Source organism: Arvicanthis niloticus, chromosome Y, assembly GCF_011762505.2.
Source record: "Arvicanthis niloticus isolate mArvNil1 chromosome Y, mArvNil1.pat.X, whole genome shotgun sequence".
Lineage (NCBI taxonomy): Eukaryota > Metazoa > Chordata > Mammalia > Rodentia > Muridae > Arvicanthis > Arvicanthis niloticus.
The window spans coordinates 8981642-8993745 of NC_133431.1; the positions used below are offsets into that span (position 1 = coordinate 8981642).

Genomic DNA, 12104 nt, shown 5'->3' on the forward strand with positions numbered 1-12104 from the left:
ACATTCTTGACTCTCATAAAATGACCTCACAATAAACTTAAAAGTTTCACTACAAGAATATGAGTATCACCAACTTTATCATAGACTACTTGCTTATTAGAAGGTTATGGGTACATGTTCATCACTATTCAATGTGCAACATCTAAATATTATGAGACTATACAAATTGATAGTTCCAGAACATAGTTCTAATGGATATACAAATCAAATAAAGGAATCACTTAAGGCATTTTTTCCTCCTCTTCTTTCTTACAGAAATGCCTTGCAAACACAAATCAGATAACTGACAATGAGGGACATAGTTTTGGGAGAATATTATAATCATAGCTACAAGAATAGGACTGATATTTTACACACTTGCTTTCCTTTAGAGCTTCCTGATCATATTAAAATTTTCTCAGAGGCATATTTGTATTAACTTAAACATTAAAATTACCTTTCATGACTTCTAGAAGTTTGATGTTGTTCTTCAGGATGATGGACTTCCAAATTATAGCCTGAAACCAAGGTACCAAAAAACGAAAGATATGGTATTGGAAATAGGCAAAATTCAGATTACTCTGAAGTTTCACAGCAATGAACCTGATTTATTCATCCAATATTACTTGTTCTCTATTGAAATGAGAGATGATCATCAGTAACCAAGAAACATTTTTCCCTTATATTGAGAAGCAAAAGAAAATTCACAGTCTTACCTAAAGCAGTGAGGATCCAGTAGGTCTCAAGCATCACATCTTTGTAGAGATTTTTCTGGGAAGGATCCAGCAAATTCCAGTCTTCCTCAGTGAAGTCCACATGTACATCATCGAAACTCACTGCTTGCTAAAATATCCCATACATGTGTACAACAGAAAGCATGATACTGACATCACTACAAAGTAAATGTATGCTTCCTAGACAATATATTCTTATAATTCATATGATTCCTCCACTTATTTTCTGACACACAAATTATAATATAATCACCATGTCAGTTTAGAAGAAACTTGAAAGATTGACACTTGGACCCTTGACACAGGGTTCAGCTGTGTCACTCGTGAACTCTTAGAATAGGATATAGCCTTGCAACACAAATGGCAATTGAGAGGTATATGCAGGGGGAAACAGATCAACTGTACTGAGCACACATCTGAAAAGCTGTATGAACAATTACTAACTACGAAGGTGATGAGCAAGCTGCATATATTTGCTCATGTCTTTAATCGCAGAGGTACAGGCAGGTGTATGTCGTTGAGCTGGATGCCAGCTAGGTCTATGCAATCAGTTTCAGGACAGCAAGAGTTACATGTTAAGAACCTCACTCTGCCACAAAAATAAACCAGGAAACAAAAATGATAGAATGAACTCACAGTTTTTCACTGAAGTTCCTACAAAGAATTATACATTCACTGCAGTTCTGTATTCATCTTGCATAAACATAAAATGAACCAGTTTAAACAGCAACATTAATTAAATTTTAATAAAAGGGAATGCATGTTTAAAGAGTTAAAAATTGATAGATGAAAATATTAATAAAGTATATGTTTTCTTTTGTTTTTTTCGAGACAGGATTTCTCTGTGTTGCCCTGGCTGTCCTGGAGCTCACTCTGTAGACCAGGCTAGCCTCAAACTCAGAAATCTACTTGCCTCTGCCTCCCAAGTGCTGGGATTAAATGTGTGCACCACCACCACCTGGCAGTATGTATATGTTGACCAAAAATAAAGAATATAGTTCAGGAGATATAGCTCAGGAGTTGAAAGATCTTGCTGGTCTTCCACATAATGGTGGTCAATTTCTAGTATACACATATGGACCAATACCTCTCCATTTCCTCATGATTAGGAGTTCTGAGGCCATCTGACAACAGTAAAGGTGAGGCACAGATGATATCCATATTCATGCACACAAACATAATACACTTATTTATTCAAAAATTTCACAAGAAACATAAGAGTTAGGCAGAAAATCATACACCTGCAATTCAATGAATCTGAAGCATATGGTAATATTGATGACAGGAGCATAAGCCATCTGGAGAAACAGAATATAATCTATATATTAGGCTGAATTTCAAAATTAAATATGTGGATGAAGATCAGCACAAAATCATGTGCTTATTGAACAAAAACATGTCAGGGGGCTTATGTGGTTTCTAAATCTACAATCAAGACAGAAAGGGCTACACTGAAAATTTTTGGTCTAGAAAAACAAAAACAGAATGAATACAGTTAAAAATATAAAACCACAAGGTTTGCAAAATAGCATAGCATTGAACAGCAAATGTGTGCACAGTATCTTATATGATTGAGGGACAGAGTCCAAATGGGGAATGTATGGGAGCATGAGAAGAAAGCTGAAAGATCAGATTCAACCACAACACTGGAGACACCCAGAACAAAATTTATCCTGTCTAAAAGAAATGCTGGAGCAGAGACTGAAGGAGTGCACAATGAAAACCCATTCAATTGGAGACAAACATGGACAAGCTTGAATCAATGACATTATTAAGGATACTCTATGATGCTCCCACACAGGAGCCTTGCATAATTGTCCATTGAGAAGCTCCACCCAGCAGCTGACTGCAGCAGAAGCAGAGATCCACAGTTAAACATTGCATAGACCTTGGTAACTCTGATGGAAGAGTTGGGGAAAGGATTGAGGGTCCTGAAGAGGATAGGAACTCCACAGGAAGAACAACAGACCCAACTAACCTTGATCCTTGGGGACATTCAGAGACTGAGCCAAACACAATAACACACACAGGCTGGACAAAGGACCATGGCCCATGAGTAGCAAATGTGCAGCTCAGTCTTCACGATGGTCCTCCAACAACTGTAGCAGGAGCTGTCCCTAAAGCTGCTGTCTATCATTGTAATCTGTTCCCTTAACTTGGCTGCCACATCTGGCCTCAGCAGAGAGAATCCACCTAACCCAATAGAGACTTGATACACCATCATGGATATCCAGGGGCCCACACCCTCTCAAAGGACAAACAGAAGATACAGGAGGGACTCTGTAGAGGCAGGTGACCTAGAGCAGGGTCTCCACTAAGTTCATAGCCATTTTAATCATAACAACTTGAAACTGAAAAGAATCCAGATGCCCCTCAACCAAAATATGAATATAGAAAATGTGGTTCACTTACAAAATGAAACATTATTCAGCTATAAAATACAAGGACATCATGAATTTTCAGGCAAATGGATACAGCTAGAAACTACCATCTGGATTTGGGTAACCCAGACCTAAAAGCACATGCATGCATGTACTCACTTACAAGTGAATAGTAATCATAAAATATAGGAAACCCACACTCCACTCCATAGACACAAAGAAACTAAACAAGAAAGAAGGCCCAAATGAGCACAGTTGAATATCACTCAGAAGGGGGAGTATAACATCATAGGAGGCAGATGGAAGAGAGATAACTGGATGGGAGAGCAAATAAGAAGGGGAAATCGGGTAGAACCAGCAACAGGTATGGTGAGAGACAAGAGAGGGCCAGAGGAAGAAAATGAATCAAAATCTGCAGCTGGCTGGGAGAAGGGGGTATATTTAGGATGTGCCAGAGACCATGAAATGGACGGTGACAAGGAGACTATGGAGTTGACCTTAGCTGAGATGCATGGCAGTAAGATATGGATGCTGAAGGGGCCACATCTGCAGTCAGGCAGGACCCCCAGTGGAGAGTTAAAGACACCAACCAATCCAAAAACCTTTATACCCAAAATTTGTTCTTTTCCACAAGAATACAATCTACAACATAGATTCTGTCCAGCAGCAAAATAACCCTTTGATGCCATGTTGTTGTTCTAACTTGCTACTCTGCTGCTGTGATTGAATCCTCTAAGCAAAAGCCTCTCAGGTAATAAGTGGTTGTTGTACATGATTCTGTCAGATCACAGCACATCATTTTGAAAGCTTAGATTAGAAACTGAAGGCAAAAAGCATGGACAAACACTGTCTCCTGGCTTGTTCTCTTGCTTGGTCACTGACTCAAGCTCAGCCTGCTTTCTCATCCAGCCCAGGACCACTTGCTTAGGGATATTGCCACCCTCAGTGGAAGAGTCTTCCTTTTTTTGTTTTTTTGAGACAGGGTTTCTCTATGTAGCCCTGGCTATCCTGGAACTCACTCTGTAGACCAGGCTGGCCACAAACTCAGAAATCCACCTGCCTCTGCCTCCCAAGTGCTGGGATTAAAGGTGTGCGCCATCACTGCCTGGCATAGAAGAGTCTTCCTAATCAATCATCAACACTATCTCTCACAGACATAGCAACCAGCCATCCTGATGAGGACTCGCCCTCAATTGAGGTTCCTTCAGATGACTGTAGATCTGAAATGCTGAGAAATGTAAACAAGTATGACACAGATACAATAATAAATGAGGAAGTTGTTACATTCAAAAACAATGAGCGAACCATATCAATACAAAAGCTCCTGCCACCACACGAGGGACCTGGAGTTTTGGCTGAGCAAGGACAAAATAGGGAGGGCACCTGGCTCAGAGCAGGGAAGAATACACTGGAATGGGGACCTCAGAGGATGTGCTGACCTGGAGTGAGGCATCTTTAACTCTGGGTTTCCAGGCCATTGCTACCAAAGACGAGGCTAAAACAGCTGGAAGGTGGACAGAAAAGCAGATTGTCTCACAGACCCAGAAATGATCACCACAAAGGACAGGATCTCTGACCCAAGGAAGATCTGCTAAATTTGTTAGAATCGATGAAGAATGACCTTCCATCTCATGACAACTCCAAGTTCAAAACTACAGAGTCACATATGAACTGGGCAGAGAGTAGTTCAGGAGGTGGGAAATGAGGTCTTTGTCTTTCTATCCTGCAAAACAAGGTAGGCAGAGCCTGATTTTGCCCTGGATGCTGTCTCGAAGAGCTCTCTGTCATGGACTAGTCAATGGGTCTAGGTCCTGTTGTTAAGAAGCATTTAACCCAAGGTGTGGGATGGGTAACTAAATCAATTAGGATGGAGTCTGTCTGATTTCCTCAGTGAGAGAATATCAAAGTGCCACACACAAAATAGCCACAATGGGGTGGTAAAGGCTACCCAGCAGATTCCTTCACTTGTAGAGAGGAGAAAATGAAGATAGGAAGGTAGCTGTGAGCCCTGCAGCAGGGTTCCAAGTCTGCTCTAACCTTCCCAGAAATTAAGACCATAGGCACACCATCCCCTACCCCAGGCTCTGAAACTTCTTCCAAGCCCTTTGTGGCTTCAACTCTCCAGGGCACCCACTACACTGTGCTTCCACATTCACTTTAGTCATCTCTCTCTACAAATAATCAAGAAAAATCCATAAACCAAGGCAGACAGACACAAAGTTGACAGATAATCCACTGACACAAAGAACAACAATGACACATCAGCCTTCAGTTGGGATTCCTGAGGGTTTCTGTGGTGGCTAGCCCTAGCCTCTTGTTGTCATGGTAACTCCAATCCTGGGAGGGGCTGCGAAGGAGTGAATCTTGTAAACCTTCTGTCCAATCAAATTTGTTAAATAAAGGCTACAGCCAGTGATTGGGCAGTAGAAGAGGAGTGGGAGGAGCCAGAGGAGGAAAAGAAGAGACCAGGGGCTGTTGGAGGAGAAGTGAGGGAGTTGGGAGTTGGCCGAAGCAGAGTGCAGTTGGTGGAGAGAGAGAAGACGAAGAAGACCTAGGAAACCGCAAGTTGTTAAGAGCTCTCATAGCCGGGGAATAGTGTAGTTTAATGGTAAATCTGCCCAGTCTAGGCATGCAGCATTCATTTGGAAAAAAATCTAGGCATGCAGCATTCATTTGATACTTATTGACTTGTGTCTTTTCTTCTATGGACTACCAATGGGTGAGAGATTTACCGCAAAAAATTGACGCCCAACGTATTATTTAGAACTCAACTAACTTGAGATAAAAGAATAAAAGAAAGGTTACAAAGTACAAAAACTTCCCCAACGGCCAAGGTCAGGAGCAGCACTCAGCTTACAGCTGGGCTTGCTCACTGCCCTGTGAAAACTGAAAGAAGGGTCTTCTGAAAATTCAACAGTGAAACAAAAGTTATTATAGCCAGACCAGTAGGCCATTTAAATTAAATTAAAAAAGGTGAATAGACACAGATAAATAGATGTAAAAGGTTTTAAGGTTGTGAGGAGTAAATTGCAGGCTGCTCTGAGTCAAGAGAGCCAAACAGATAAATAGAAAGGTTATAGTAACAAATTTTAAGGAGGGACTGGTGATCCTAGAACACAACTGCCTTCGAGGTAGTTTTCAGGTAGAAACAGTGAATTGAGGGCTCCAAACCAGATAATTTTTTAATATAAAAAACCATATTTTGATACTTAAAGATGACAAAAACAATGGATATCTTTTGGGCTTTGTATGATGATATTTCAAATGGTTTGACAGAAATCAACTTAGGGAACACTTTATTATTTATCAGTATTGCTATATTTATTTTTTTGATATACTATGTCTTCTCAAAAGACAAAGCTCTAGATAAAAAATTCTTTGCCTTGGAAAAGAGATTACAAGAAACAATAGAACTTTTGGTACAGGATAGAGATGAAATTTGTAAACAGATAGAAAATAATGAGGAATGGAAGCAGGGCTTAGAACAGAAGTTACAGGAGCTAGAAAAGATGATCATCGAACAGAGCATACAACAGCTCACAAATCAGATGGAGAAACAGATAGAAAATAATGAGGAATGGAAGCAGGGCTTAGAACAGAAGTTACAGGAACAAAAAGATGAAAATGAATGTGGGAGACAGGAGATTAAAAGGATAATTGAACAGAAGATAGAGCAGTTAATAGATCAGATGGAGAAACATAGAAAATAATGAATTGAAGACACAAGAAATTATAGATCAGAATAAGAGACAGAAAGATGAAAATGAAACTGGGAGACAGGAGCTAAAAAAGATGATCAAACAGAGAGCATACAACAGCTCACAGATCAGATGGAGAAACAGATAGAAAATAATGAGGAATGGAAACAATTACAATATAAAAAAAACATATGAAGCATGTATACAAACCTTAAGGGAGGAATTTAAATTTTCAGCTGAGAAATATACTGAGGTTAAGACAGAAGTAAATAGAGAAAGTCAGCCAAGAGTTATTAGAAAACACACCTTGGTCTATCCGGTTACGGTACAACAAAGACCTCCAAACATTGTTTACCCACAGGGTTATGAGGAATTTGAATGGCAACCTGTGGATGTGTTAGATCTGAGAAAATTTAAGGAGAGTGTCACTAATTTTGGTATGCACTCACCATTTGTTAAACAAATTCTGACTTCTTGGGCTATTAAAAATAGAATAATCCCCCAAGACTGGAAAGATATGGCAAGAGCTATGTTAGAACCTGCTTCAAATTTACAATGGGTTGCATGGTGGAAAGATGAGGCGAGGGAGATAGCACAACAAAATAGAGAATGATGAAGAAACTCTGGCATTGTGTAGATTGTCAGCCTTAAATGCCTGGGACAAAGTTGCAGAATCCGGGAAGAGACTTGAACCATTTACTCAAGTCATACAAGGGCCAAAAGAAACCTTCCCTGACTTTTTACAAAGGCTAACCTCAGCTGTCGAAAGGAGTATATCAGATTCAGTAGCAAGAAAGGCAATAATTGAGTCTTTAGCCTTTGAAAATGCAACTGCTGAGTGCAAGGAAGTAATCAGACCACTGAGGGCAAGGTCAGCATCAATAGATGAATGGATTAGATACACAGCTGATGCTGGATCTCACTCAGCTGATATGTCAGTAATAGGAAAAACTGCAACTAGAAACCTAGAGATGACCCAAGATTTCACATGTTTTAATTGTGGTAAATGGGGTCATCTCAGAAATGACTACAGGACAAATCAAAATAATACGAAATGGGGGCCTAAGCTTTCTGGAATTTGTCAAAGATGTGGCAAAGGCCGACATCTTTGACCAGAGAATGTAGAGCAACAACAGACACATGGGGCAATACCCTGCCAAAAAACATCCAGGGGGGGCTCTTGCAGGCCCCAATGCCAGACAAAAAGAGTTTTCTTTCCCAGGAAAATTAAATGTCACTGCTTCAAAAACAAATTTTGTAAGACCAGATAAGGCTGAGGAAGGTTTTATAGACAATTCAGAAGGCCTCACAGGGAGTCAAAAGCAAATATTTTGGCAAACTTCTATAGAAGATAAAAGACCAAAACTAAGAATACTAGTGAATAATATTGAGATTGAGGGGATGGTTGACACTGCAGCAGATGTCACTGTTATTTCTCCAAATTCTTGGCCTGAAAGTTGGCTACTTCATGAAGTAGACATCCAGTTTCAAGGACTTGGAACTTTATGCAAAATAAAACAAAGCACCAGATGGCTTAAATGCATAGGACCAGAAGGTCAGCTAGGAAAATTGAGGCCATACGTGGCTGATATAGCCATTTACTTACGAGGAAGAGATCTATTACAACAGTGGAAAACCCAGATTAATATCCCCTCAGTGTCAATGTTTAATCGTGAAATTCATCAGGCTCCTAATAAAAATTTAAAATTTGTTAAGAAACGTTATTTAAGGCAGTCTCACACTGTCCAAGCTGTTCATAAACAACATATGGTAGAGGCCGACAATTTAGCTCTACCCCAAAGAGCCATTGCTACCAAGACACCAACAACATTATCACTAAAGTAGTTGTCTAATCAACCCATTTGGATTGAGCAGTGGTCTATGACAAAAGAAAAATTACAGGTATTAGAACGGCTGGTCCAGGAACAACTGGAGGCTCAGCATATTGAAGAGTCTATCAGTCCTTGGAATTCTCCAGTATTTGTCATTAAAAAGAAATCTGGCAAATGGAGGATGTTGACAGATCTCAGAGCAATTAATAAGATTATTCAGCCTATGGGTTCTTTGAAGCCTGGTATCCCATTGCCTTCCTTGTTGCCTAAGGATTGGCCCATTATAGTGATTGATCTGAAAGATTGTTTCTTCACAATTCCTCTACATGAATGTGATAGGGAAAGGTTTGCTTTCTCAGTACCTACCTTTAATAAAGGTTGCCCAGTAAAGAGATATCATTGGAAAGTCTTACCACAAAGAATGGTAAATAGTCCTACCTTGTGTCAATACTTTGTACAAAAGCCATGGGAGATAATTCGCAAAAGGTTTCCCAAATCAATTATTTATCATTATATGGATGATATTTTGTTGGCTGATTCAGATATTAATATCTTGGAAAAAAATGTTTGATGAAGTAAAGAAAATTTTGCCTTGCTGGGGATTGCAAATAGCCCCTAAAAATACAAAGAGGAGATTCTATTAATTATCTAGGGTATAAGATAAGTCTACAAACGGTTAAGCCACAAAAGGTACAAATTAGAAGAAACAAATTAAGAACCCTAAATGATTTTCAGAAGCTACTTGGAGATATAAACTGGCTGCGACCAGCAATTGGCTTGACCACTCAAGAACTAAGTAATTTATTTCAAACCTTACAAGGTGATAAAGATTTACATAGTCCTAGGAAATTGACTCCTGATGTTGAGAAGGAGTTAGCCTTGGTAGAAAGAAAACTGCAGGATACACATCTAGATCGTATTGATCCAAAAATGGCCTGCATCTTAGTTATTTTACCTTCTACTCACTCTCCTACTGGAATTCTTATGCAGAGAGAAGATTATATCCTAGAGTGGATATTTTTAGCTCATAAACAGAGTAAAAAGTTAAAAACCTACGTTGAGAAGGTTTCTGAATTAATACTGAAAGGAAAAATGAGACTTAGACAATTAGTTGGAATGGACCTGGCTGAAATTGTTGTACCTTTTACTAATGCAGAAATTACCTCGTTATGGGCACAAGATGAACATTGGCAAAGAGCATGTAGTAACTTTTTGGGAGAGATTACCAACAAATATCCTAAAAGCAAGCGGCTTCAGTTCATAAAAAGAACTAATTGGATTATCCGTCGTATTTTAAAAGGAACTCTGATATCTGGAGCCCCTACATTTTACACTGATGCTAGTAAATCAAGAAAGGCAGGATATAAATCAGAAGACATAAGTAAGGTGGCTGAGAGTCCCTATAAGTCAGTTCAAAAATCTGAATTATACGCAATAATCATGGTATTGTCAGATTTTTAAGAATCCATTAATATAGTAACTGACTCTCAATATGCCAAAAGGGTTGTTTTACACATAGAGACTGCTGAACTTATTCAAGATAATTCTGAATTGACCTCATTATTTTTTCAACTACAACAAATTATTAGAAATAGAAGTAACCCCATATATATAACACACATAAGATCCCATACAGGTCTGCCAGGTCCTCTAGCACAAGGTAATAATGATATCGACCAGCTATTGATAGGAAGCGTGCTAGAGGCTTCAGAATTTCATAAAAAACATCATGTTAATAGCAAAGGTTTAAAGAAAGGGTTCTCTATTACTTGGCAACAAGCCAAGGAAATTGTGAGGCAATGCCCTACTTGCTCATTATATAACCAAACTCCATTGCCTACAGGAACTAACCCTAAGCGTACTCAAAGAAATGACATTTGGCAAATGGATGTCTTTCATTTTACAGAGTTTGGTAAACTGAAATATGTGCACCATACTATAGACACATATTCAGGATTTCAATGGGCAACTGTATTAGCATCAGAAAAGACTGATTCTGTAATTACACATTTGTTAGAAGTCATGGCCATTATGGGAATACCCATACAAATTAAAACAGACAATGGTCCAGCATATACCTCTAATAAGATGGAGAAGTTTTTTACATATTATAATATAAAACATGTTACAGGCATATCACATAACCCTACGGGACCAGCAGTTGTGGAGGGATCCAATCGAACTCTAAAGGAGATGCTTAGTAGGCAAAAGGGATCAATAAGAACCCCCAACGATAGATTACATAGTGCTTTATTAACTCTAAATTTTTAAAATGCTAATGAACAAAACTCCACAGCTGCTGAGAGACATTGGATTGTGGAAAAAACTTCTGAACTACATCAACTACATCATATTAGGGATATTATGACGTCAGAATGGAAAGTGGGAAATGTATTATGCTGGGGAAGAGGTTATGTTTATGTTTCCACAGGAAAAGAAAAGCTGTGGGTTCCTTCCAAAATGATAAAGATCAGAAATGACAGAGGGAGACCCCCTGAAGCACTAGTCGACACAGAAGAAAAGGGAGACTAACTCAACCAACCAAATCGGTGATGTATATATGGTGTTATGTCTCTTATATGGACTTAACTGGCTGGGACTAAAATGTCAATACAAAGCCAAGAACATTTAATTGGGTAATAATTTCTCATGACTTAATACATGCCATCCTTTATGAGGGCATGTATATAAGTTATATATAGTTTGATTAAGTAACCAAACTAACCTGAAGAGGGCAGTGGCCTTTCTTTATTGATCTTCATTGACAAAGCTGTGTGCCCTACATGTTCCACGTGAATGTTTTTATAAAACTACCTGTTGCTTTTAAGTTTTATATGTTACAGGATGAAAGAAGAGAAACTCAGCCCTAGCATGATTTATTCTCAGGGATTCTGAGTCTCTAGGACCTCCTATTCCAGCTTTGTGCTTGATTCTACTGCAACTGCATCGAAGCCGCTTCCTTTAAGGACTTGCTTCCAGAACTTTTCCAGAACAGCTGGCTTGCCTGTCCAGCCTTTCTGACTGTAACAGTTATGATGTCAGCTTTGCTATGAACTTTCTCAGTACACAGTGACTTCAAGGCAAATGATGCCAGGTAGCTCTCCTTTGACTAAGCCAATTTTCCTGTTTCCCTTTGGGCCCCCAGATGGGAATTCTTCGCCCCAATTCAGCTGGAAGCAGACAAAAGGAGATCATCGCCCCAGTTCCTTATGTTGGGGTGGATGGTTCTGGTTACTTTGTAAATTATACATGTGTTGTAATTTAAGGAATACTTTACAAATGTAGCTTCAGACAGGAAGGGAATTAGAGAGCTAAATCTCAGGAATTAAGTGGGATTAATACTTTACTCTTATATAGGCATTGTGCCTGTATAACTCATTTAGAAATACAAAGCTTAGACCCAGTTTAAAAAAAATAGGTATATCTTACATTGGTAAGAAATCTTTATGATAGTTACAAGGTTGAAATTATAATCTCTTA

General features: G+C 39.0%; 1 protein-coding gene across 1 annotated transcript in view; it reads right to left on the minus strand.

The window, feature by feature from the left end:
- LOC143437290 (uncharacterized) overlaps nucleotides 1-12104 on the minus strand; it is a 362341-nt gene that overhangs the window by 2721 nt on the left and 347516 nt on the right. The window lies entirely within an intron of this gene.